The sequence below is a fragment of the Chenopodium album genome, chromosome 14 (genome assembly GCF_948465745.1).
Source record: "Chenopodium album chromosome 14, dcCheAlbu1.1, whole genome shotgun sequence".
Lineage (NCBI taxonomy): Eukaryota > Viridiplantae > Streptophyta > Magnoliopsida > Caryophyllales > Amaranthaceae > Chenopodium > Chenopodium album.
The window spans coordinates 45,049,403-45,076,980 of NC_137847.1; the positions used below are offsets into that span (position 1 = coordinate 45,049,403).

The following is a 27,578-nucleotide window of genomic DNA, read 5'->3' on the forward strand; positions in this document are numbered from 1 at the left end:
CATTGGCAAGTGAGCATACCTTTGTTTGAAAATTCTAATCATTTTTTGTATTGTCTTGTATCTTGTTTAATTTTTTTCGATGAATTTCTAACCATTTAGCATCTTTCATAAGCCACCTCGTACTAAGTAACTTTATACTTCCCTTCATTCACTTTTAGTTGCAACAGTTTGACAAAAAGAATTTTCACAACTTTTGTCAAACTTTTTCAAGTAAAAGTGAACAAGTTATAAAATGGTTTGCTGGCTGACATTTTGTCTTTCATGCCCCCTTATTCAAACTATTCCCGTTAAAATATACATACCAAATGTAATATTTTCCTCAAACAGTGTTGTCTTTAAAAATTTCTAATAATTTTCTTAAAATTAAGCCATTTTATATAGGATTGATGTGTAGGGATGATGATTTCGAACGCTCTCAAAAGTTTTTTTTTCTATTCTTAAAAATTAGAAGAAATTAAAAAAATCTACCATTAAAGAATAATTCAAACTGGTTCATACAAGTATGACAATCTTAAAAGATCAAACATATAAAATATAGTGAAAGAATATTAGCAGTTTAGTACAGACTAATGATAGGACATACATAACTTTAGTACTTCACACAAATAAAGATTAATTATAAAGGTGTTCAGGTTGGCGATGCTTGAGGATGACTTCAAGTGGTGTAACTTTGAGGTTGGTTATTCCGAAACCCTCAGTCATGTCAACAGGTTCGTCCAAGTGAATTGAGATGTCAAATCCATGGAGTAAATTAGCTAGTGTAAACTGCATGACTGTAAGGGCGAAAGATATACCAGGACAGATCCTCCTTCCACTTCCAAAGGGCATAAATTCAAAATTATGGCCTCGAACATCATAGTCTTTGTGAGTTGTGAGAAACCTTTCAGGGTGAAAATCTAAAGGGTTTTCCCAAACCTGTGAATCTCTGTGTATTTTGTAAAGATTAACAAAGAGTTGTGTGCCAACTGGGATGCTGTAACCGCCGACAGTGCAGTCTGTGATGGCTACTCGAGGGACTGAGAGTGGCACAGCAGGATATAGTCTCATAGCCTCCTAAAGAACTGCTTGCAAGTAGACTAAATTCTCGAGGTCTGATTCTTCCACCTGCCTTTCTTTGCCCACCACGTTGTCGAGTTCTGCTTGAGTCTTCTTCGGGACATCTTTATTGTTGAGTAGCAGTGACAGTGCCCATGTTAAGGTTACTGACGTAGTGTCTGCTGCCGCTAAAATCATTGCCTACCAAGTAGAAGAACATAACATTTTTATCTAACTATTGATTATTATATCAGACATTCAATCAATCAATCAATCAATCAAAGCCTTAATCCCAAAAGTGGGGTCGGCTAACATGAACCAAATTTGATTATTCCGTGTAGTCATCAACATAAATCTTTCTCCTCCATCCCTTACGATCCAAAACTTCATCCTCACGTAAATCCATGCACTTCATATCCTTCCTCACTCCTTCCAACCAAGTCATCTTTGGTCTCCCTCTCCCTCGTTTAATCCCTCCATGGTCCCACTCTTCCACTCTTCGCACCGGTGCACCCTCGGGTCTCCGTCTTACATGTCCAAACCAACGCAGACGATTTTCCCTTAATTTATCTACAATGCCCGCCACACCTACTTTCTTGCGAATAACCTCATTTCTGATTCTATCTCTTAAAGTGTTTCCACACATCCACCTTAACATGCGCATTTCCGTAACCTCCATCTTTTTAATATGCTCTTTCTTAGAAGCCCAACATTCTGTACCATAGAGCAACACTGGTCTTATGGCAGTCCTGTAGAATTTTCCCTTCAACTTTAAGGGAATGCTGCGGTCGCATAACACTCCCGTGGCCGCTCTCCATTTAAGCCACCCTGACTTAATCCTGTGGGTCACGTCTTGATCAATGTCACCATTCTTCTGGATGATCGACCCTAGGTACTTAAAACATTCACTCATGGTCAAATCCTTTCCATCCAAACTCACCACTTCATTGCTTGTCCCCCTCTGAGTGCCAAAACGACATACCAAATATTCAGTCTTACTCCGACTTAGCTTAAACCCTCTAGATTCCAACCTTTGCCTCCATTGCTCCAACTTGACATTAACCCCATCCTTAGTCTCATCCACCAAAACGATATCATCTGCGAACAGCATACACCATGGAACCTCATCTTGAATTGGTCTAGTTAATTCATCTAGAACCGTTGCAAAAAGAAAAGGGCTTAATGCAGACCCTTGATGCAATCCGGTTGTAATAGGGAAATCTTTTGTCAACCCTCCGCATGTCCTCACATTTGTTGACACATCCCGATACATATCCTTAACTAGGTCTACATACCTTCGTGGGATACCTTTCTTCAACATTGCCCACCAAAGTATCTCTCTTGGCACCTTGTCATATGCCTTCTCTAAATCAATAAAGACCATATGAAGATCTTTCTTCTTTACCCTATAAAACTCCATCATTTGTCTTATCAAATGGATTGCCTCCATAGTAGATCTCCCAGGCATAAAACCAAATTGGTTATCTGAAATGCTTGTGCATGCCCTCAACCTTTGTTCAATCACCCTTTCCCACAACTTCATAGTATGGCTCATAAGCTTAATTCCTCGATAGTTAGAACAATCTTGAGCGTCTCCTTTGTTTTTATAAACCGGGACCAAGGTGCTCTTCCTCCAATCTTGTGGGATCCTTGTAGCCGTCCATATCTTGTTGAAAAGGTTTGTTAACCAATCAATACCAATCTTACCCAAACACCTCCACACCTCTATCGGTACCCCATCAGGGCCAACCGCCTTCTTAGGTTTCATCTTCCTCAGTGCAATCTCCACCTCTACTCTCCTAATCCTTCGCACATACTCCATGTTGATTTCTTCATCACTCATAGAGGTATCTCCTATCACAACTCCATTACTTCCATTAAATAATTCATCGAAGTACCCCTTCCACCTGTCCTTGATGCCCTCCTCTTGCACTAGGACCATTTGGTTCTTATCTTTGACACACTTCACCATGCCAATATCCTTCCTTGCCTCTTGTCTTCTCTTTGCCATCTTATAAATGATCCTTTCTCCCTCCTTGGAATCAAGCTTTTCATAAACCTCCTGATATGCCTTTTCTTTTGCTTGGCGAACAGCTGCCTTTGCCTTACTCTTAGCCTCCTTATACGCTGCAAAGGTTTCATCACTCCTACATTTTCCTAAGGCTTGATAGCATTCCCTTTTTTGCTTAATTACTGCTTTCACCTCTTCATTCCACCACGAAGTATCTCTCTGTACCGAAGTTCTTCCCCTTACTTCCCCTAAGACCTCTTTGGCCACTCTTAGGAAACAGTTCTTCATTCGTAACCAAGTCATGTCCGGATCCACCTCTCCATCCCAATCCGCTTCTTCAATTACCTTTTCTGTAAAAACCTTAGCTTTTGCATCCCTTAGGGTCCACCATCTTATCCTTGGTTCTTCTTGTCTAACTTTTTTCTTCGCCTTCTCTTTCAGACGAATAGTCATTACCAATAGCCGGTGTTGGGTGACCACACTCTCCCCTGGGATAACCTTACAGTTTATGCAACTTTGTCTATCTATGCTCCTTGTGAGCAGGAAGTCTATTTGAGTTGCATTTGCTCCATTCCGAAAAGTTATCAAGTGTGAATCCCTCTTCTTAAACCAAGTATTAGCCAAAATTAAATCATATGATTGGGCAAAATCCATAATAGCTTCACCACCGGCGTCCCTCTTCCCATACCCAAAGCCTCCATGGACACTCTCATAGCCATCTCGGCTCGCCCCAACGTGCCCATTTAGATCCCCTCCAATATATAACTTCTCTGAGTGGTGGACACCCTGCACCACCTCGTCTAGGTCCTCCCAAAATTGTCGTTTCTCTTCTGCATCTAAACCCACTTGGGGAGCATAAGCACTGATAACATTCACAATCTCCTTGCCACATAGCAACTTCAGCCTTATCAACCTATCGTTCTTCCGATAGACCTCGATCACCTCTTTTGCCAACCTCTCATCGAGAACCACACCAACTCCGTTCCTAGCTCCACCATTCCTTGTTCTGTGGCTCGTTTCTTGCCCAACATACCATACCTTATACCCCAAAACCAAGCCTCGAGCTCCTTCTCCTGTCCATCTTGTCTCTTGGAGGCACATGATGTTCACGCGTCGTCTTTTCATTACTTCTACCAATTCTGCTGATTTTCCCGTAAGAGACCCCACATTCCAAGAACCAATCCGCAAACTAAATTCTTTTCTCCCACGCTCCCTCCTGATCCCAACCCCAAGCCCTTGATTATTTGACACCACAATTGGGCAATATGGCGCGTCGCTTCTGGGCGACGACCTAGCAACCCTTACATACTTATCACTGCACCCGGGTCTGGGAAGTGCAGCGCGTCGCTCAGTAGGGAACGCCCCAATGGCACGCCCTTGCTCATTTGACACCACACTCGGGCAATGTGGCGCGTCGCTTCTGGGCGACGACCTAGCAACCCTTGCATACTTATCACTACACCCGGGTCTAGGAAGTGCAGCGCGTCGCTGAGTAGGGAACGCCCCCACGAAAATATCTGTTTGGCTCATGTCATGGGATGTGACGAAGTTTTATACTGGCTGTCACTGGCCTACCGTAACCCTCCTCCTTTATCCAGGCTTGGGACTGGCAGCGGGAAACCCACTGGCGGAGTTGATTATTATATCAGACATTAGAAAGTAAATAATAAGTCCTTTCTTGGTTAGTAGAATATGATTTAGCACAAATAATGTTACATACTTCATATTACATTAATTTGAGGTTGGAAACTTAACAATTAGATATTTAAGTAAAACATGAGTATTACATTTATTTCATTTCTACCAATCATCAAAAATGTCGTCTCTAACCTATAAACAAGTATGAAGAAATTCTTTAAGACAGTCTCAAATAATGTAAGCTCAAATCAAAAACAGCCTAAGTTTAATTCATAGCTGTAATCTTAATTGATCTACTGCAGCAAAACATGATTTTGGTGTTATTTTTTCTTCTTGTCAGAAAATTAGATTATCCAATAAATTGATATCATCAAACTCAAATTTTACAAACATGCAAAAAGTTCTTACCGCACAAGTGGCTTTAATGATTGAATCCTTTTCGAATTTGGAAGGCGTTTCCTGTCCTGTCTCGAAAATCCCCAACATCACATTCATGAAATCAAGCTTTCCCTCTTCCTCTTTGGATCCTCTTCTTTCTTTATGCTCCTCCAACCACTTATGCAGCATATGATCAATCTCTTTTGCCGCGGCTCTCATTTTTTTCTCATACCCTCCAATATCGAACCATCTCAGAAAGGGAAGTGCATCAGCAGGGACAAATGCAGCTGCCAACTCGAAGAAATCCCTGAATGCCTTTACACACCCGTCATATTCTTCCCCTTGGTAACAGTCTTTCATTGACTTGCCCGAAATTAATCTTACTATAGTGTTCATACTTACATCAGTAAACCATTGCTTCATGTCAGTTGATTCAGACTTAACATCTGATATACTCTTCATGGCTGATCTTACCTCTGAGATTCTGACATTTTTGAACATCTCTACCCGATGGTTTGACAGCAGCTCGATAGTGGTAATCTTACGAATCTCACGCCAATATTGACCATATTGGCTAAACCCCAACATCGCACCATTGTAAGCCAAATGTTCTACAAAGATTGTTTGGGGACGATTTAAAAATACTTTGTCATTGGTGCCGCCTAAGCACTCTTTTGCCATCTCTGCTGTGCTCACGACCAAGGTTCGTTGCACACCGAGCTTAATCATGAAGATTGGACCGTATTTATCTGCTAATTTACCCAAGGCTATGTGAGGAAGTCCTCCCAGAAGATGCAGATGGCCTATTAAAGGCCATGAACTAGATGGTTGAGGGAGTTTTCCGTTAGTATCCGCCTTCTGTTTTCGTCGAAACAGGCAGTAGAGAAATAGTATTAAGGCAAGCAAGCTTGCAGCTTCAGCAGAAAACTGAATGGGTAGTCCAAATTTAAAATCCATTTACATTTAGAGCTCTTTTTGGTGCTAAATTAAGAATATAAATCTTGAGAAATTTTTATTTTTTTTGCTGTCAGACAACTTGTTAACAAGATTCATTTTTTTTTTTTTTTTTTTTTACAAGATTGTTCGATCACTTCTATGTATAATGGGATTTTTATTATATGATATGATTAAATATTTTATTAGGGAATTAGCCAATTACTAATGCTTAGTTGCTGAAGAAAACATCTTTAAATAAACATGATGATGCATGTAAGCTGTTTCTTTTATACTACTATAGAAAAATTATTGGCACTTTGCATTGACTTTTGTTTGCATCGTGATAAACGATCAATAAGCTACAAATTACTTTATTCATTTTAAGCAATAATGTAGGATATACATTAATGTATTGCCTCTACCTGACATATATCAGATCAGATCTAGGATTATGCAACATGGAATGACGAATTCGAGCAAAAACAGCTATGCAAATTTTTGGGTCATCAATCGGGTGCGAGTCAAGTCTCGTTAGGTCAGATCATTTCAAATTTAAGTCATGTTACACTTTGGATATTAAAAACTAGATTGGCTCACTCCGAATTAGGTGGAGTAGTATTGGGTTGGACTAGGAGGAAACCTCGACTACAATCAAACTTGTGGCTAGGCTTTGGGGTCACCAAAAATTAAGAGTTTTTGCATGTATCTGGTTTCGGGTGTACAATAAGTTTAATGTACATCCGGTTATTGTGTACCAAAAGTTACCAATATTATCACAAAAATTACCAATAGTTCTATAAAAGTTAGCCTTATTACACCTAATTACTTTTATTCTCATAAAATTACCCTTAAACCATCAAAAGTTACCTAATTACCCAATTACTTTTATTCTCGCCTTAAACCATCACAAGTTACCCATAAACTATCAATACCCATAATTAGACCTGGCAAATGGGTTGTTCGGGTCGGGTATAGGTCAGGTCAGTTAACATTCGGGTCATGTATGGGTTGGGTCGGGTCATTTTGGGTTTCGGGTATGGCTCAGATAGGTATCGGATTGAGTTCGAGTCGGGTCAATTTTGGGTCAGGTATGTTTAGCTCGGGTCATTTTCGGGTCAAGTATGTTCAGGTCATTTTCGGGTCAAGTATGTTCAGGTCATATTCAGGTCGGGTCAAAATCTGGTCGGGTTATGTTCGAGTTGTTCCATTTGTAGATCTAACTCAAATCATAATTTTATATTTTATTATTGTTATAATAAGAACTATGATAACACGATATTATACATGATTTTATATGTGATATTTGGTCATATTTTATTGTGTCTTCTTCATTTTCCTAATCTTTTTGAGCTATTATTCTTCCTATTTCGATATTGCTCTTCTCGGTTTGTTTGCTTTTGTTTTTATAGGAATAGGGCTCGAATTGCGTGGAATTTATTTTAATCGCGAGAAACTTCTTTATATGGAGCGTTTCTAGCACCAATGGAGCATCAATGGAGCATTGTGGCAGCCTGCTCCACAACTTAGTTGTGGTGTGCAATCTCTTGGCCACAACCTGGTTGTGGGCGTTGATATTGGAGCAAAGGAGAGGCAAGGACAGCCCGTTCCACAGCCTGGTTGTGGCAGTTTTCTTCGTGCCACAACCCACTTGTGGAAGCACGTTTTGGTGGCGTTTGAGAGTCCTATTTAGATAAAAATACCTAGTTTTATGCTAGGATATAAATAGGTTTTAGATAATCTTTTATTTTATCACTTTTATTCATTTTTCAGATATTATTTTTAGACTTCTTTTTGGGTATTACGTTCTTCCATATTATTTTCTAGGGTTTTGCTTTCAAGATTCAAGATTTCATAATTAATTCCAAGTATTGATTTCTTCTCTCAATTCTCTTATTTTATTATTGTTAATTATGTTTTCTTTATTGATTATCATTATTGTTTTGATTAATATGTGTGAGTAGTTTCCTTATTCCAAGATCTAGCGGAACCCGAATATGATTAATGCATGATTTAATTCTTTAAATTCTTTAATGATAGTTGCAATTGATAAGTTTAATTGATTGTGCTCATGCCAATATTAGATTAGGGATAATTAGTATTGTTATTAATCCATTGTTTTAATCACAACGGGAGTTGGGTTTTGACGAGTTTGAATAAATCAATTAAGGGTTTGAAGTTCATCACGGGAGTAGTTGAACGGATGATTAGGAAGTTAGAGTAATGTGCTCAAGGTCTTTAATTTGCATGATTCCACGGAAGTAGGCTTGATTGTGATTAGAGAAGCCATTGATAACTCGGGAGAGACCATTGGTATTATATAGGGATTACTTTTCCTCATTAATCAATTGAATTATATGTTAGGGGTAGACCGACTATTGCATTAATTGTATTCGTGGTGATGCTTGATCTTAGATGTTTTTAGCATTGATTTATCATATTATTTAGTTTAATCGCTTTAATTAGTTCCTTAGTTATTGATTCTCATTTATTTGAATTGTTTACTTGCTTAGTAATTGCTTGAGTCTATATAATTAGTTGAACCATAGTCTCTTGGGATCCGACCCTTGCTTTCCCGTCTACATAGTAGTGGTCTTGTTAGGTTATTTTTGTTAGGTACGCGACACGCCTATCAAATTTTGGCGCCGTTGCTGGGGACTAACGGTTTATATACTAGTTACTTGTGATTCGTTTTTACTAAGCTTTATTTGTTGCTTCGGCTATTGTCTCTTGTATTTTTGATTTCTTTGCTTTTAGTTCTTTGTTGCATGCAAACTCGACGTTCAGGGTCAGACGATCTAACACCACTTGATTCTGAAATCGAAGCAACTGCAAGGAGACGAGGAGGTAGAAGATGAAAGAGGAATCAAAACAAAAGAGACATGGGTGATCCAGGAAATAAATCTCTTTTAGAGTATGGAATTCCTGATACAACAACTGGACTTCTTTCTAGTATTGTCAGACCACCGGTCACTGCTCAGAGTTTCGAATTGAAGCCTCAGTTCATACAGTTTATTTACAATGATTCTTTTGCGGGTTCACCGAATGATTGTCCTGTAACTCATATAGACAGTTTCTTGGAAAAGTGTGATACTATGAAGCTCAACGGTGTTACTGATGATGCTATTAGACTTCGCCTTTTTCCTTTCTCACTACGGGATAGGGCGAAGGAATGGTTACGAGATGAAGGTACTGGTTCTTTTGATACGTGGGATAAGCTTGCCAAGGCCTTTCTAGTTAAATTTTTGGGGCAAGAGAAAACTGCGAGACTAAGGAACGAGCTTGCTACCTTTCATCAATCTGATGATGAGTCTCTATATGAAGCTTGGAGAAGATTTAAGCGACTACAGAGACAGTGTCCTCACCATGGTATTCCTGAGTGGATGCTAATCCAGACATTCTACAATGGTTTGACCCATGAATTTCGCATATATATTGATACTGCGTCTGGAGGTTCTATCATGACAAAGAATCCTACTGAGGCGAAAGAGTTGATTGAGAAGATTGCGGCAAATGACAACTACAATCCAGGAGGACGACGCAATGCTAAAAAGGGAGGTATGCATGATGTTAATGCTCTAACCCTTTTAACTAGTTCTGTGCAGGCGTTGACAATTAAGGTCGACAAGCTTCAAGCAAGATCTTCTTCTGGCTCATCTGAAACTTGTCAAATGTGTAATGTACAAGGTCACATTGCACCTGAGTGTCCGCAAAACACTAATGAGATGTCGATTGAGGAAGCCAATGCATTCTACACTTCGAATCCCAAAAGGCCATATGACCCACATTCAAACACATATAATGAAGGTTGGAAACATCATCCAAACTTCTCTTACAAGAATACCCAAGCTCAACAAAATCCAACTCCACCACCACCTCGAAATACCAATTATAATGCACCACCACCTGGTTTCCAACCAAGGCCACCTCAAGACCAACAACCTATACAACCTATGCAACCACCCCCACAAAAATCCAACTATGAGCTTATGATGGAGGAGTTTATCTCTACCACCAAAAGTTCCATCCAACAGTTGCAAGCTCAAGGTAAGCTCATGGAAAATCAAGTAAGTCAACTTGCTCACCAAGTTGGCCAAGCTATGAAGACTCCAAACACCTTTCCAGGTCAAACAGAGTAACCACAAAAAGGGCATATGCATGCCATAACTTTGAGGAGTGGAAAGCAGTTGGAAGATCCTCCCGTAAGGGAGCCATCAAAGAAGGTTGTTGAAGAGGTAGTCACAAATGAGAAGGTGATTGATAGTAGTGCACTTGAGGAAGAACCAGGGACATCGACTCTACCACCACTTGCTCCATATGTGCCACAAGTTCCTTTCCCACAAAGGTTGGCTCAAGCTAAGTTAGAGAAGAAGTATGGAAAATTTCTTGATATTTTGAAGAAGCTTCACATCAACATTCCATTCTTAGATGCAATATCCGAGATGCCATCTTATGCAAAATTTTTGAAGGATATGCTCTCTAACAAGAAGATGCTATAAGAGAATGCTACTGTTGCGTTGAATGCAGAGTGTAGTGCTATTTTGCAAAATACACTTCCTAAGAAATTAGGTGATCCGGGTAGCTACTCAATTCTAGTGAAGCTCGGGGATATAGAGATCAACAAGGCATTATGTGATCTTGGTGCAAGTGTGAGTCTCATGCCGCTTTCTATTTGCAAGAAACTTCAAAAGGGCGAATTAAAGCCTACGCGCATGTCTCTACAACTTGCGGATAGGTCGGTGAAGTTTCCTTTGGGTATACTTGAAGATGTTCCTCTTCGCGTGGGAAAATTCTTTATCCCATGCGATTTCGTTGTGATGGAGATGGAGGAGGATGCACATGTCCCCATTATACTTGGTAGACCATTCTTAGCCACTGCAGGTGCAATCATTGATATGAAGAATGGAAAAATCACTTTTGAGGTGGGAGACGAGAAAATGGAGTATTCGCTCTTGAATGCTATGGGAACTCCTTCCACGGGAGAGACTATTTGCCAAGTGGATGTTCTTGATGATTTAGAACGTGAGCAAATTCCCTTGATTAGAAAGGATGATGCACTTGAAGCAGTGTTGGTGGGAAGTGCCAATGAGGAAGATTGGGAAACAAGGGAGTACACGCGGCTACTTGAGGACGGAAAAGCAAATCCAACCGCCGCTCTAGTGAAGGAAGTCCTTAGTGTATCAAGTGTTGGGGAGAGTACTACGCCTCCCAAGGTAGAGTTGAAACCCCTTCCCTCCACTCTTAAATATGCATATCTTGGTCCTAATAATACATCTCCTGTTATTGTTAATGCTGAGCTAAATGACACGAAATTAGAGCATTTGCTCACCGTTTTGAGAAAATACAAAAGTGTTATTGGGTACACCATTGATGATATTAAGGGTATTAATCCCTCATTTTGTATGCATAAGATAATTCTTGAGGACGATCATACCTCCTCCATAGAACCCCAAAGACGACTTAATCCAAATATGATGGAGGTAGTTAAAAAAGAGGTTCTTAAATTGCTTGCTGTAGGAATAATTTACCCTATCTCAGATAGTATGTGGGTTAGCCCTGTACAAGTAGTCCCTAAGAAAGGAGGTATGACCGTTGTTAAGAATGACAAGGGTGAGCCAATCGCCACTAGAACTGTTATAGGTTGGCGAATGTGTATTGATTACCGGAGATTGAATAAGGCCACCCGGAAGGACCATTTTCCCCTTCCCTTTATTGATCAGATGCTTGAACGTTTGGCTAAGCATTCCTTTTTCTGCTACTTAGACGGATATTCTGGCTTCTTTCAAATTCCCATTCGTCCATGTGATCAGGAAAAAACTACTTTCACATGTCCCTATGGCACCTTCGCCTATCGAAGAATGCCATTTGGATTATGTAACGCTCCAACCACGTTTCAACGTTGTATGATGGCAATTTTCTCAGGTCTTATTGAAAATTCAATGGAAGTTTTTATGGATGACTTCTCTGTCTATGGAACATCTTTTGATGTATGTCTTGAAAATTTGGAAAAGGTGCTCCATAGATGTAAAGAAGTCAATTTAATTTTAAACTGGGAAAAATGCCATTTTATGGTACAACAAGGAATCGTTCTAGGCCATGTGGTATCACATAAGGGTATTGAGGTTGATAAAGCAAAAATAGAGGTCATTGAGCGACTACCCCCTCCTAACTCTGTAAAAGGAGTTCGGAGCTTTCTTGGTCATGCAGGATTTTATAGGCGATTTATTAAAGATTTTTCGAAAATCGCTAGACCTCTAACTGAGCTTTTGGCCAAAGATGCCCCATTTGTATTTACTGATGCTTGTCTTGAGGCTTTTAACAGGTTGAAGGAAGCTTTGATCTCCGCCCCCGTTATGCAACCCTCGGATTGGACCTTACCATTTGAGATTATGTGTGATGCTAGTGACTATGCGATAGGGGTTGTCTTGGGGCAACGGAAGGATAGAAAACTTCACGCTATTTATTACTCTAGTAAAACTCTTGATTTTGCTCAAATGAATTATGCCACAACTGAAAAAGAGATGCTAGCGGTAATTTATGCAATAGAGAAGTTTCACTCATACCTTGTTGGTTCGAAGGTAATAATTCACACAGATCACGCTGCATTAAAATATTTGATGACTAAGAGTCACGCCAAGCCACGGTTAATTCGATGGGTCCTTTTGTTGCAAGATTATGACATCGAGATAAGGGACACGAAAGGGACTGAGAATGTCGTTGCAGACCATCTTTCTCGCCTCCTTCTTGATAAGGGGGATGGAGATGACCTCCCCATTGATGATTTTTTCCCTGATGAACATTTATTGGCACTTTCTCAAATTGAATCACCTTGGTATGCTGATTTACCTAATTTTTTGTCCACAGGTACATTGCCCCATGGCTACTCATCTTAACAAAAGAAGAAATTCTTTTATGAGGCAAAGAGACATTTTTGGGAGGATCCATTCTTATACAAATTATGTGCGGATGCAATGATTAGAAGATGTGTCCCGGAAGGTGAGGTAAACCATATTATTTCTCATTTCCATGACTTACCATGTGGTGGACATGCAGGTCCTACAAAAACGGCCGCGAAGATTTTACAATGTGGTTTCTATTGGCCAACTTTGTTCAAGGACGTCTATGCATATGTTAAGGCATGTGACCGTTGTCAACAAACCGGTACTATTTCAAGGAAGCACGAGATGTCACTCAATAACATACTCGAGGTCGAGTTGTTTGACGTGTGGGGGATAGAATTCATGGGACCATTCCCTTCTTCCTATGGTAATCGATATATTCTAGTAGCCGTTGACTATGTCTCAAAGTGGGTTGAAGCAATTGCTACTCCAACTAATGATGCTCGGGTGGTAAGTAAATTCTTTAAGAAAGTTATTTTTCCTCGTTTTGGTTTACCACGTGCGTTAATTAGTGACAGGGGAACACATTTCTTGGAGAATCGGTTTGAAGCAATGTTGAAAAAGTATGGAGTGCAACACAGGGTTGGAATTGGCTATCATCCACAAACTAGCGGTCAAGTTGAGGTGTCCAACCGAGAAATAAAATCTATATTAGAGAAAACAGTCGCTAGGACAAGGAAGGATTGGTCGGTTAAGATCGATGATGCGTTATGGGCTTACCGAACGGCATTTAAAACGCCAATTGGTACCACTCCATATAGATTGGTGTATGGAAAGGCATGTCACTTACCCGTCGAGCTAGAACACCGAGCATTTTGGGCCATCAAGAGTTTAAATTTCGATGCTCAAGCAGCGGGTAAAAAGAGATTGTTACAATTGAATGAGCTAGATGAGCTTCGTCTTGAAGCCTATGAAAGTTCGGAATTTTACAAAGAGAAGACCAAAAGGTGGCATGATAAGGGTCTTGTGAGAAGAGAATTTAAGGAAGGAGATCAAGTCCTTTTATTCAACTCTAGATTGAAACTATTTTCCGGTAAGCTTCGCTCTAGGTGGTCGGGTCCATTCAAGGTTTGTAAAGTCTACCCCTATGGTACTATTGAACTATGGAATAAAAATGGGGGTACTTTTAATGTGAATGGCCAAAGAGTGAAGCACTATCGAGTAGGTGATCCAATTGACGAAAGAGTGGACATCACACTCTCGACACCATCACAAGACAAATGAGCAAAAAGGAGGTCGAGCTTAAGACCTTATAAACAAGCGCTTTTGGGAGGCAACCCAATTTTTCCTACTCTTAAGTTTTTTTTACTATTATTTTATTTTATTTTTTATTATTCTTTTCATTTTAATATGGAGTAGTTCTTTTTAGATTTTTTTAGTACTTAGTTTCGTTTTTTTTACTGTTTTTATTTATTTATTTATTTATTTTATTTATTTTTTTTTTTCCTTAGTGCGTTAGTCTGTATGTAGTAGTAGTCTAGTTAGTGCTTTTATATTTTGGAGTATTGTTTTAGCTTTTGTTTTTACCTTATTTTGTCTTTAGTAGGTTAGGTAGTTTTATTTTTTAGCTCCTTTAATTCACTCAGTACCTAACCTCTTTCGTCTTCTTATGCAAATATGTGAAATTGTGAATGCAGGGGAAAGCAACTTACCACAAAGATTGGAGTCTTCGCATCACAGCAAGTTTAACAGCCTAGTCCACAAGCTAGTTGAGGCAAATTCGATTTTCCACAGCTTAGTTGCGGCAACATTCTCATTATGCATCGAAACTTTGAGCAAATCAGTTTACTCCGCGGTGAACAGTAGCCAACCACGGACAGCCTGTGGCTAGGTACCTGATGAAATAAAAAGGAAAAGGGGAAAGAAATTCGTTAGGCAGAATAGTCCGCAGCATCATCGCGTCACACAAGCAGCCACCACAGTCATCCTGCTACCTGATTTTGTAAATAATTAAAAAAATAAAAAAAAAAGAGAGATGAATAAAAAGAAAAGGGAGAAGAAGCATAAACGCAAGGCAAGAAGGAACCTTACAGGGAAAGCAAACCCTTTCAACCTCCGCCGTGTTCTTGATTGAAAAAACGAACCCCTTCGATCTCCGCTCTGTTCTTGATTGGAAATCGCACTACTGGGTTCGAAATTTTCTGAAATTCTGGTTGTTATCGTGCCGATTCTTGATTCGACTCGCCATTCCTGGTGGTTTTCTTGCTTGATTTTGTGGCAGATTGAAGGTAAAAAATCACGGCAGGTATATAGAACTCAATCCTCTGTTTTGACCGAATGTTTCTTGACTTTTATCCCTTGTCACTGCTACTAATTTAGGCGAAAAAACTCTTGGGTATTTTTGACTAAATTTGTTGTAATCATAGGATTGATTATATTGAGTTCGGTTGCTTTTAATTCCTGACTTTCTTGATTGCAATTTCGGCTTGTATATCCGTGCTTAAGGTTGGGGATTATAATTTGTTTCTTTCTGTGAGACTAAGATTTCCTAATGGCACGTACTTCAAGTGTTCGACAAAAGAACGGCACTAATAACTCCACTCTTAAGGCAAGGTCACCTTTTATAAAGAAAGGTTCATCATCCAAGAAGAAATCCTCCATTACTAAGGAAAAGGTGTCATCGACCAAAACTAAGGAGAAAGTGGTGGTTGAATACTATGACATTAAATTTTGTGATGAAGAGCATAAGGCGAAATATGAGAGATTGTTTGAGGGAGGAGTAACTGCAACTCGTTTCTGTGATGTTGATGCCTTAAAAACTCTAAATATTGAAGATGATGTTCAGTGGCTTTTCTCTAATGTTGGGTGGGGTAATTTTCTCATGCATAAATATCCAACATATAAAAGAGTCACCTTAGAGTTTTTAAGCTCCTTGAAGGCAGTTACTTACTCAGAACCAGGTTGCGGTGAAGGGTCTATTAGTTTTCAATTGTACAATGAAGAGTATACTTGGACTTTGGCAAGGTTTAATGAGGTGCTTGGGTTACCCCCTGGTGGCTTGAGACGAACTCCCCTACGTTGGTCTGCAAATCCCGTTTGGCAGCTATTAACCGGTGAGAGTACATACGATTCAAAGATGAGCCCAGCGAATCATATTCGCCATCCAGCGCTTAGATATGTCCAAAGGTTATTAGCTAACACTGTATTCGGTCGTCAAGAAGGGAGCAAGGCTTGAAAGGATGAATTATTCATGATATATCAAATGCTTCATGCTCAACCCATTGACACAGGTGCATTCCTCATCAAGCAGATGAAAGAGTTGGCAAACACCACTACCAAAATGGGAGCAATTGTTCTTGGTGGTCTCATAACTCCTATTGCTCTTCATTTGGGACACAAGGAGCGTCTTATGAAGGAAGAATCCATTGAGGGAACCGATTGCATAGACATCCCTGCATGTTCGTTAATGGGTTGGATTCGCAAGAAAGATGGCACCACTCTTTGGTGTATTCAAAATGATGAAGACGAATTACCCCCTAGAGAGGCATTATCTCTACGTGATAAGGCTAACTGGTCATTTGATGGTGTTCATCCTCGAACTCGGACTCAAATTCTTTCTGAGCCAGTGCCTGCACCATATGTCTCTAGTTCATCCTCTACATTGACAGAGAAGGTTCTCACAGATATCCTTACTTCAATAGATAAGATCAATAATGAGCAAAGAGAGATTAAAGAGCAATTGGTGTCAATATCCACTTTTCTTGGTACCTTGAGCAGTTGGATTCAATCAGGAGGATCTCAAAATCTTCCTCATTTCCCTCCTCAATGAAGCTTTGTGAGTATTTTTTTTACCCCCTATTTTATTTATGTCATATTATTGCATTGTGGACATTGCAATATTCAAGTGTGGGGGGAGGTTTAGTATAGATTTATTGCTTTGCTTTCTTAGGTTTAGTATAGATTTATTGCTTTCTATTGCTTTTTAGTATAGTTTTACCGCTTTGAAAAATGAAAAAATAAAAAAAAAATTAGAAAAATTCAAAAAATACAAAAATACGTTCCAATGAATGATAAATCATGCTTCCCTGTGCCCCATACTTAAAATTGTTTTGATTCTTGGTATATGATGATGAGTATTGTGGATAAGTTAGCCATGATTTGATATTTGATTGCTTGGATGCCTTAACATTCGTCAATTTTGCCCAACTACTTGTGAATATAGTGCTTGACTAGTTGATTTGGTGAGGAATGTGTGTTAGTTCCTGGTATGTCAATAAATTTGAGTATTGGTTTGTGACTATAAGTAGTGTTTTACGACTCATTATTATGCACATTGAGGAGGACGAAGGCGTTCATTCTATTAGGTGGCCTTCAGACGATATTAGATACATTTGTTCCCTTCTTGCTACCCATGTTGTTGCGTGTGTCTTTTTATTGTTTATTTAGCCACATTACAAGCCGATTTTGCCCCATTGGTTACTAGTCCCAAGCTTAGCTTGGGGGAGCTATTAGGGAGTGAGGTGAGGAAGTTTGTAGTGTGCTTATTATTTGCAAAAATTGGGTGGTTATGAGAAGTTGTTTATTCTTGATTGTGGTTTATTTTTGATGATTATGGAAGTTAAATCTTTTGAGAAAAAATAAAGCATGATGTAAATTTAAAAAATGAAGTTCAAGAAAAAAAGTGAAAAAATGAGAAAAAGAGTGAACTTCAAAAGAAAAGAAAAAAAATTGTCATATGTTCAAATGTTCTAAGTGAAGGTTGGTCAAAAGAAAGTAAGAAAAAATTTGAGTTTCAATAAAAATTTCAAATTTGAGAGTTAAAGTTTGTTATTCGCTCAACTGTTACATTATTATATTTTTATGAGTGAAATTTGTAAGTGTTGGGATTGTTTGATATGTTTGGAGTTATATTTGGTGGATTTTTGGTGGAGTTGAGTATGTTGGAGATGATTGGTCATTATTTATTTTTGACTTTGATTTTGTTAGGATTTGGCTCCCTTTTAGCATAGCTTTTCTCTCACATTTTCCTAAATATTTCCTACCCATTACCCTAACCTTACATTACAAGCTTTAAAGACCTTCCGACCTTTGTGCATAGAGTTGTGTGAATGTGAAAGTAGTTACTTATCAATGCAAGGAATGACTTGACATATTCCGAGTCGACTATTAGGTTGAGTGTATGTCTTTTTAAACACACGAGTGCGTGAGTTGGGAGGGCATCGTTCACATGATGGGGTTGGGATGGAGAGCGATCGAGTACATCTTTTACTCACCACATAAATGAGAGTCAAGTGTGTGAGCACTAGTCTTGAATTCTATATGCTCTTGTGGTTTGCTCTATTTGACAATTGTTAGGGAGGATGAGTGATTGGATGGATGAGATTGGTTGATTTTGAAGCATATTTGTTAGATTTACCTTGAATTGGTTGTTCTTGATTTTGATTATTTTTGGGGTGAAGTATTGATTTATTTATTCATTGCTTTACTCGAGGACGAGCAAAGGTTTAGCTTGGGGGAATTTGATAACACGATATTATACATGATTTTATATGTGATATTTGGTCATATTTTATTGTGTCTTCTTCATTTTCCTAATCTTTTTGAGCTATTATTCTTCCTATTTCGATATTGCTCTTCTTGGTTTGTTTGCTTTTGTTTTTATAGGAATAGGGCTCGAATTGCGTGGAATTTATTTTAATCGCGAGAAACTTCTTTATATGGAGCGTTTCTAGCACCAATGGAGCATCAATGAAGCATTGTGGCAGCCTACTCCACAACTTAGTTGTGGCGTGCAATCTCTTGGCCACAACCTGGTTGTGGGCGTTGATATTGGAGCAAGGGAGAGGCAAGGACAGCCCGTTCCACAGCCTGGTTGTGGCAGTTTTCTTCGTGCCACAACCCACTTGTGGCAGCTCATTTTGGTGGCGTTTGAGAGTCCTATTTAGATAAAAATACCTAGTTTTATGCTAGGATATAAATAGGTTTTAGATAATCTTTTATTTTATCACTTTTATTCATTTTTCAGATATTATTTTTAGACTTCTTTTTGGGTATTACGTTCTTCCATATTATTTTCTAGGGTTTTGCTTTCAAGATTCAAGATTTCATAATTAATTCCAAGTATTGATTTCTTCTCTCAATTCTCTTATTTTATTATTGTTAATTATGTTTTCTTTATTGATTATCATTATTGTTTTGATTAATATGTGTGAGTAGTTTCCTTATTCCAAGATCTAGCGGAACCCGAATATGATTAATGCATGATTTAATTCTTTAAATTCTTTAATGATAATTGCAATTGATAAGCTTAATTGATTGTGCTCATGCCAATATTAGATTAGGGATAATTAGTATTGTTATTAATCCATTGTTTTAATCACAACGGGAGTTGGGTTTTGACGGGTTTGAATAAATCAATTAAGGGTTTGAAGTTCATCACGGGAGTAGTTGAACGGATGATTAGGAAGTTAGAGTAATGTGCTCAAGGTCTTTAATTTGCATGATTCCATGGAAGTAGGCTTGATTGTGATTAGAGAAGCCATTGATAACTCGGGAGAGACCATTGGTATTATATAGGGATTACTTTTCCTCATTAATCAATTGAATTATATGTTAGGGGTAGAACGACTATTGCATTAATTGTATTCGTGGTGATGCTTGATCTTGGATGTTTTTAGCATTGATTTATCATATTATTTAGTTTAATCGCTTTAATTAGTTCTTTAGTTATTGATTCTCATTTATTTGAATTGTTTATTTGCTTAGTAATTGCTTGAGTCTATATAATTAGTTGAACCATAGTCTCTTGGGATCCGACCCTTGCTTGCCCGTCTACATAGTAGTGGTCTTGTTAGGTTATTTTTGTTAGGTACGCGACACGCCTATCAAACTACCAATTCGGTTTATGAGAGTGGCTACAATTAAAGATGGACAATTTGAATTATTTTTGGTACCAAACATTTTTAGTTCAATAAGGTAATTTTAGTTTGGGATAGTATTGGGTCTGTTCGGGTCAATTTCAGGTATCAGGTTTGTTCGAGTCAAACAATTCGGGTCAATTTCGAGTCAGGTCAATTCGGATGTCGGGTCAAGATCAGGTCAACTCCATTTTTGGGTCGGGTATGGGTCGGGTCAGGTCATTTTCGGGTCATTATATTGGGTCAATTTCGGGTCATGTGTCGGGTAATTCGGGTTGGGTCGTCAGGTTTGGATCAGAATTGTCAGGTCTACCCATAATGCACAAAAATTACCCATATTTCTTTCCTATTTTTTTCGCCACTGCACAAAATGTACACCCGATTTTGTTATCAATATTAAAAATTGAAATTCCATTAAAAAACACATTAAAATGAATCTAATAAGATCCCACATGAATATATCTTTTTATATTTAAAAATTGCAAATGTTAGCCAAAATAAAGTTAAGTTAATGAATAAAGTAAAACTTGTCATAATAATAAGATCTATTAATCTATACAAATTTTCAAAAAAGACGGGTGTACATTAATTTAATGTTAGACAAGTTAAAGTTATTTTTAAAATATTTAAAGTTATCTTTTATACTACAATAGTTATTACTTTTATATTATGTAATCACGAATGTATAAGAAATTACACATTAAAATAAAACTCAAACTAATGACAAATTAAAAGTTATCTTTTAAGGGGTTTAAGTTACCATAGTTAAAATTGTCCTTAAACTAACCATCTTACAATAAAATTAACTTACACCAGCCTTACACAAGACTCATTGAGTTATTGATTAATCTATCCCACAACCCTAAGGAAAGATTTTGATTCATTTGAATGTCACTTATTATATTGTCACTCTATCTATATGCAACTATGGGCATAAGCGCACAACCAAGCCTTCGAGACCTTTTAAGTGCTAGGCTACTTGGATAGGAGCTGCAAGCCGGTGAAATCTTGTGAAAATGATTTATGTAGTCCAAATGCCCAATGCCAAAACTCTGATGGGCAAAGATCGAGCTTATCTAAGAAACATCTTCAAAGTTTTCATAGAGGGTCTAAGCTAGTTTTATGTTCTATTCTTAAACATTTGAAAATAATCAGATAATCTACAATTAAAGAAGATTTGAAGCTGGTTTATACATGGATGACAATCTTAAAAGTTCAATTAAACAAAAATATATTGTGAAAGTTTACGAATATTAGCAGTTTAGTACACTAATGATAGAAAATACACGATAATAAAGATCAATTATAAAGGTTTTTAGATTGGCGATGCCTGAAGATGACTTCAAGTGGTGTAACTTTGAGGTTGGTAATTCCGAAACCCTCAGTCATATCAACAGGTTCATCCGATGGAATCGAGATGTCAAATCCATGGAGTAAACTAGCTAGTGTAAACTGTATAACCGCAAGGGTGAATGATATACCAGGACAGATCCTTCTTCCACTTCCAAAGGGCATAAGCTCAAAATTATGGCCTCGAACATCATAGTCTTTGTGAGTTGTGAGAAACCTTTCAGGGTGAAAATTTAAAGGGTTTTCCCAAACTTGTGGATCTCTCTGTATTTTGTATAGATTAACAAAGAGTTGTGTACCAGCTGGGATACTGTAACCGCTGACAGTGCAGTCTGTGATGGCTTCTCGAGGGACTGAGAGTGGCACGGCAGGATATAGTCTCATAGCCTCCTAAAGAACTGCTTGCAAGTAGAATAAATTCTTGAGGTCTGATTCTTCCACTTGCCTTTCTTTGCCTACCATGGTGTCGAGTTCAGCTTGAGTCCTCTTCAGGACATCTTTATTGTTGAGTAGCAGTGACAGTGCCCATGTTAAGGTTACTGATGTAGTGTCTACTGCTGCTAAAATCATAGCCTACCAAGTAGAAGAATAATAGAATATATCATAATTATTTTACTACGAGTATTGATTATTATATCTGACATTAAAAAGCAATATATCCTTTCCTAGTTAGTAAAATACCAAGTATGAATAAGTCAATAAACACTATGAGGTTGGAAACTTATTAATTCACATGCAATTAGATAATACTGTTGTAAAACTTATTAATGTTAAATTTTCCAAATTATACCAATCAGCAGAATTGTCATCTCTGAATTGTAGACAACTCTGAAGAATTTGTTCTTTACCTCGTTATGAAAGTCTCAAAATTACATCAAATCACAGGCCACATAAGCTCAATTCACAACTTAAACCTCAAATATGAACTAAGACATAATGAAAACATGCTGTCAATATCTTTTTTGTTTTTGTTACGGATTGGTTCTGCTGTCAAATATGAACTAAGACATAATGAAAACATGCTGTCAATACAAAATGAGTTGTTTTTTTTACCTCTAATGGTGATACCATACTCACTTCTCAATTTAGCAACTCATGTGAAGCCTAATTTTCCAATGGTGAGACTTTTTAAAATATACAAATGTCACTTTCAATTTATGACTCACCAAATCCATTTCCTTTTTAATATCAAATATTGTAAGATTAAAAAAAGGTAAAACTTAAATAAATTACAAAATATATTACAATATTGACAAGGTTCCTACACTTTTTGTCAAATGAGACTCAAAGTTGAGTATCTAAACTTAGCAATTTTCTTTTGGAGTTGCTAACTTTAGATGCTAACTTTAGATACCAACTTATTGGTATACATTGCAAAAGATACTCTCTCTCTCTCCTAAAAAATACTCACTTGAGTCTCACCATTGAAGAGGGTCTAACACCAAATTTTTTTTTAAATTAAATGCAAATGGAAGTTAAGTTTGGACTGCCCATTCAATTCTCTGCTGAAGCTGCAAGCTTGCTTGCCTTAATACTATTTCTTTACTGTCTGTTTCGTCGAAAACAGAAGGCGGATACTAACGGAAAACTCCCTCAATCATCTAGTTTATGGCCTTTATGGCCATCTTCATCTTATGAAAGGACTACCTCACATAGCCTTGGGGAAATTAGCAGATAAATATGGTCCTATTTTTATGATTAAGCTCGGTGTACAACGAGCCTTGGTCGTGAGCACAGCAGAGATGGCAAAAGAGTGCTTAGGCGGCACCAATGACAAGGTATTCTTAAATCGTCCCCAAACAATCTTTGTAGAACATTTGGCTTATAATGGAGCGATGTTGGGGTTTAGCCAATATGGTCAATATTGGCGTGAGATTCGTAAGATTACCACTATGGAGCTGCTGTCAAACCATCGGGTAGAGATGTTCAAAAATGTCAGAATCTCAGAGGTAAGATCTGCAATGAAGAGTATATCAGATGTAAGGTCTGAATCAACTGACATGAAACAATGGTTTACTGATGTAAGTATGAACACTATAGTAAGATTAATTTCGGGTAAGTCAATGAAGGAATGTTACCAAGGAGAGGAATATAACAAGTGTGTAACGGTATTCAGGGATTTCTTTGAGTTGGCAGCTGTATTCGTCCCTGCTGATGCACTGCCCTTCCTGAGGTGGTTTGATATTGGAGGGTACGAGAAAAAATGAGGAAAGTGGCAAAAGAGATTGATTATATAGTTGAAAGGAATTTAGTTTGCGGATTGGTTCTTGGAATGTGGGGTCTCTTACGGGAAAATCAGCAGAATTGGTAGAAGTAATGAAAAGACGACGCGTGAACATCATGTGCCTCCAAGAGACAAGATGGACAGGAGAAGGAGCTCGAGGCTTGGTTTTGGGGTATAAGGTATGGTATGTTGGGCAAGAAACGAGCCACAGAACAAGGAATGGTGGAGCTAGGAACGGAGTTGGTGTGGTTCTCGATGAGAGGTTGGCAAAAGAGGTGATCGAGGTCTATCGGAAGAACGATAGGTTGATAAGGCTGAAGTTGCTATGTGGCAAGGAGATTGTGAATGTTATCAGTGCTTATGCTCCCCAAGTGGGTTTAGATGCAGAAGAGAAACGACAATTTTGGGAGGACCTAGACGAGGTGGTGCAGGGTGTCCACCACTCAGAGAAGTTATATATTGGAGGGGATCTAAATGGGCACGTTGGGGCGAGCCGAGATGGCTATGAGAGTGTCCATGGAGGCTTTGGGTATGGGCAGAGGGACGCCGGTGGTGAAGCTATTATGGATTTTGCCCAATCATATGATTTAATTTTGGCTAATACTTGGTTTAAGAAGAGGGATTCACACTTGATAACTTTTCGGAATGGAGCAAATGCAACTCAAATAGACTTCCTGCTCACAAGGAGCATAGATAGACAAAGTTGCATAAACTGTAAGGTTATCCCAGGGGAGAGTGTGGTCACCCAACACCGGCTATTGGTAATGACTATTCGTCTGGAAGAGAAGGCGAAGAAAAAAGTTAGACAAGAAGAACCAAGGATAAGATGGTGGACCCTAAGGGATGCAAAAGCTAAGGTTTTTACAGAAAAGGTAATTGAAGAAGCGGATTGGGATGGAGAGGTGGATCCGGACATGACCTGGTTACGAATGAAGAACTGTTTCCTAAGAGTGGCCAAAGAGGTCTTAGGGGAAGTAAGGGGAAGAACTTCGGTACAGAGAGATACTTCGTGGTGGAATGAAGAGGTGAAAGCAGTAATTAAGCAAAAAAGGGAATGCTATCAAGCCTTAGGAAAATGTAGGAGTGATGAAACCTTTGCAGCGTATAAGGAGGCTAAGAGTAAGGCAAAGGCAGCTGTTCGCCAAGCAAAAGAAAAGGCATATCAGGAGGTTTATGAAAAGCTTGATTCCAAGGAGGGAGAAAGGATCATTTATAAGATGGCAAAGAGAAGACAAGAGGCAAGGAAGGATATTGGCATGGTGAAGTGTGTCAAAGATAAGAACCAAATGGTCCTAGTGCAAGAGGAGGGCATCAAGGACAGGTGGAAGGGGTACTTCGATGAATTATTTAATGGAAGTAATGGAGTTGTGATAGGAGATACCTCTATGAGTGATGAAGAAATCAACATGGAGTATGTGCGAAGGATTAGGAGAGTAGAGGTGGAGATTGCACTGAGGAAGATGAAACCTAAGAAGGCGGTTGGCCCTGATGGGGTACCGATAGAGGTGTGGAGGTGTTTGGGTAAGATTGGTATTGATTGGTTAACAAACCTTTTCAACAAGATATGGACGGCTACAAGGATCCCACAAGATTGGAGGAAGAGCACCTTGGTCCCGGTTTATAAAAACAAAGGAGACGCTCAAGATTGTTCTAACTATCGAGGAATTAAGCTTATGAGCCATACTATGAAGTTGTGGGAAAGGGTGATTGAACAAAGGTTGAGGGCATGCACAAGCATTTCAGATAACCAATTTGGTTTTATGCCTGGGAGATCTACTATGGAGGCAATCCATTTGATAAGACAAATGATGGAGTTTTATAGGGTAAAGAAGAAAGATCTTCATATGGTCTTTATTGATTTAGAGAAGGCATATGACAAGGTGCCAAGAGAGATACTTTGGTGGGCAATGTTGAAGAAAGGTATCCCACGAAGGTATGTAGACCTAGTTAAGGATATGTATCGGGATGTGTCAACAAATGTGAGGACATGCGGAGGGTTGACAAAAGATTTCCCTATTACAATCGGATTGCATCAAGGGTCTGCATTAAGCCCTTTTCTTTTTGCAACGGTTCTAGACGAATTAACTAGACCAATTCAAGATGAGGTTCCATGGTGTATGCTGTTCGCAGATGATATCGTTTTGGTGGATGAGACTAAGGATGGGGTTAATGTCAAGTTGGAGCAATGGAGGCAAAGGTTGGAATCTAGAGGGTTTAAGCTAAGTCGGAGTAAGACTGAATATTTGGTATGTCGTTTTGGCACTCAGAGGGGGACAAGCAATGAAGTGGTGAGTTTGGATGGAAAGGATTTGACCATGAGTGAATGTTTTAAGTACCTAGGGTCGATCATCCAGAAGAATGGTGACATTGATCAAGACGTGACCCACAGGATTAAGTCAGGGTGGATTAAATGGAGAGCGGCCACGGGAGTGCTATGCGACCGCAGCATTCCCTTAAAGTTGAAGGGAAAATTCTACAGGACTGCCATAAGACCAGTGTTGCTCTATGGTACAGAATGTTGGGCTTCTAAGAAAGAGCATATTAAAAAGATGGAGGTTACGGAAATGCGCATGTTAAGGTGGATGTGTGGAAACACTTTAAGAGATAGAATCAGAAATGAGGTTATTCGCAAGAAAGTAGGTGTGGCGGGCATTGTAGATAAATTAAGGGAAAATCGTCTGCGTTGGTTTGGACATGTAAGACGGAGACCCGAGGGTGCACCGGTGCGAAGAGTGGAAGAGTGGGACCATGGAGGGATTAAACGAGGAAGAGGGAGACCAAAGATGACTTGGTTGGAAGGAGTGAGGAAGGATATGAAGTGCATGGATTTACGTGAGGATGAAGTTTTGGATCGTAAGGGATGGAGGAGAAAGATTTATGTTGATGACTACACGGAATAATCAAATTTGGTTCATGTTAGCCGACCCCACTTTTGGGATTAAGGCTTTGATTGATTGATTGATTGATTGATTGTTGGAACATTAGAGTAAATTTATCTAAGAATCCATCATATACACTTAATGTTGAAACCAAATTTGAAAAATGAGTAAAAACTAAAAATTAAAGTTCTTACCGTGCAAGTGGCTTTAACGGTTGTATCAGTTTCGAATTTGGAAGCCGTTTCCTGTCCTGTCTCGAAAATACTTAGCATCACATCCATGAAATCTAGCTTTCCTTGTGGCTCTTTGGAGTTTCTTCTATTTTTACGTTCATCCAACCACCTTTCAACTATATAATCAATCTCTTTTGCCACTTTCCTCATTTTTTCTCGTACCCTCCAATATCAAACCACCTCAGGAAGGGCAGTGCATCAGCAGGGACGAATACAGCTGCCAACTCAAAGAAATCCCTGAATACCGTTACACACTTGTTATATTCCTCTCCTTGGTAACATTCCTTCATTGACTTACCCGAAATTAATCTTACTATAGTGTTCATACTTACATCAGTAAACCATTGTTTCATGTCAGTTGATTCAGACCTTACATCTGATATACTCTTCATTGCAGATCTTACCTCTGAGATTCTGACATTTTTGAACATCTCTACCCGATGGTTTGACAGCAGCTCCATAGTGGTAATCTTACGAATCTCACGCCAATATTGACCATATTGGCTAAACCCCAACATCGCTCCATTATAAGCCAAATGTTCTACAAAGATTGTTTGGGGACGATTTAAGAATACCTTGTCATTGGTGCCGCCTAAGCACTCTTTTGCCATCTCTGCTGTGCTCACGACCAAGGCTCGTTGTACACCGAGCTTAATCATAAAAATAGGACCATATTTATCTGCTAATTTCCCCAAGGCTATGTGAGGTAGTCCTTTCATAAGATGAAGATGGCCATAAAGGCCATAAACTAGATGATTGAGGGAGTTTTCCGTTAGTATCCGCCTTCTGTTTTCGACGAAACAGACAGTAAAGAAATAGTATTAAGGCAAGCAAGCTTGCAGCTTCAGCAGAGAATTGAATGGGCAGTCCAAACTTAACTTCCATTTGCATTTAATTTAAAAAAAAATTTGGTGTTAGACCCTCTTCAATGGTGAGACTCAAGTGAGTATTTTTTAGGAGAGAGAGAGAGTATCTTTTGCAATGTATACCAATAAGTTGGTATCTAAAGTTAGCATCTAAAGTTAGCAACTCCAAAAGAAAATTGCTAAGTTTAGATACTCAACTTTGAGTCTCATTTGACAAAAAGTGTAGGAACCTTGTCAATATTGTAATATATTTTGTAATTTATTTAAGTTTTACC

At 38.7% G+C, this 27,578-nt stretch overlaps 1 non-coding gene and 2 pseudogenes across 1 annotated transcript; all 3 read right to left on the reverse strand.

The window, feature by feature from the left end:
- Window positions 1–612: 612 nt before the first annotated feature.
- Window positions 613–6,019, reverse strand: LOC145579315 (cytochrome P450 CYP82D47-like; annotated as a pseudogene).
- Window positions 6,020–9,261: 3,242 nt separating this feature from the next.
- Window positions 9,262–9,368, reverse strand: LOC145580376 (small nucleolar RNA R71). Its single transcript, XR_014099434.1, has one exon. It is a non-coding gene; the product is annotated as a small nucleolar RNA R71 (small nucleolar RNA).
- An 11,570-nt stretch (window positions 9,369–20,938) lies between these two features.
- On the reverse strand, window positions 20,939–27,322 carry LOC145579316 (cytochrome P450 CYP82D47-like; annotated as a pseudogene).
- Between the last annotated feature and the right edge of the window lie 256 nt (window positions 27,323–27,578).